This window comes from Benincasa hispida, chromosome 3 (assembly GCF_009727055.1).
Source record: "Benincasa hispida cultivar B227 chromosome 3, ASM972705v1, whole genome shotgun sequence".
NCBI classification, from domain to species: Eukaryota; Viridiplantae; Streptophyta; class Magnoliopsida; order Cucurbitales; family Cucurbitaceae; genus Benincasa; species Benincasa hispida.
This window is the reverse complement of record NC_052351.1, coordinates 65782249-65783422: the sequence shown is the minus strand read 5'-3', so window position 1 is coordinate 65783422 and position 1174 is coordinate 65782249. Positions and strand designations below refer to the sequence as shown.

The window sequence follows — 1174 nt, the reverse complement described above, 5'->3', positions numbered from 1 at the left end:
ATGAAACGTTTCCTAGAAATGTGTAACTCATTTGTGATTCCTGGAATCACCCTAGAGGCGATCAAGCTATCTTTGATCCCTTATTCTTTGCATGATGATGCAAAACAATGGGTAAGCTCACTAGAGCCTGGTGAAATCACTACCTGGGAGAAGTTGGTAGATAAATTTATGCAAAAATACTTCCCACCTACCACCAACGCGAGGAGGCGTCGAGAGATTATGAACTTTGAACAAGAAGAAGCTGAGACCTTAAGCGCCGTATGGGAGCATTTTAAGGGATTGGTCAAAAATTGCCCGAATCATGGACTACCACTAACTATCCGGATGGAGACTTTTTATGGTGGATTAATAGAGCATCGTAGATGGCAGCCGACGCAGTGGCAGCTGGTGGAATTATGGATAAATCTTACTCTGAGGCTAAAGAGATATTAGACCGCATTGCTAAGCACAACATGGAATGGGTGGACGATACGTATGACGGAAGAGCTGACAGGAAGAAGAGATCTTAGAATGTTAATTCTGTCGATTCCAACGCAATAGCCATACTTTCTGCACGAATAGCTACGATGACCAACCTTTTGTAGAACATATCGCTAGGAAACGCATCAAATCAGCAGAAGGTGAATCAGGTAGAAGCATTCGGGCGGCCCATGGTTAATTGTATGGGCTGTGGAGATCCTCATTCTTATGCTGATTGCCCACAAAACCCGCAGTCAGTATGCTTTATTAAAAACAACCCATTTTCCAATACATATAATCTTGGATGGAGGAACCATCCAAATTTTTCTTAGATAGGAGAAAATCATCAGAAGCACCACCTAAGGGCAAACCAACAGCAAAGGCAAGGACCGCCGCCTGTATTTCAACCAACGCATCAGCCATACCAATACCCCTTTAATAGAGGAGGACAGACGTCAAGCTCAGGATCTCCGCTTGAGAACCTATAAAGGAGTACATAGCCTAGAATGACGCGTTGTTGAAAACCCAAGCATCGTCTATCAGGAACCTGGAGATACAGGTAGGGCAGATAGCGAGCGAATTGAAGAATAAGCAGCTTGGGGTTTTGCCTAGCAACATTGAAACACCTGGGAACAACAATGGAAAGGAGCAATGTCACGCGGTGACGTTGCGAAGTGGAAAAGCTCTTGAAGAAAGAAGAATGAATCCAAGAAAC

General features: G+C 44.0%; 1 non-coding gene across 1 annotated transcript; it reads right to left on the bottom strand.

Annotated features, from left to right (window-relative positions):
* Nucleotides 1-204: 204 nt before the first annotated feature.
* Nucleotides 205-308, bottom strand: LOC120074798. The gene has a single exon (XR_005481080.1). It is a non-coding gene; the product is annotated as a small nucleolar RNA R71 (small nucleolar RNA).
* Nucleotides 309-1174: the final 866 nt, after the last annotated feature.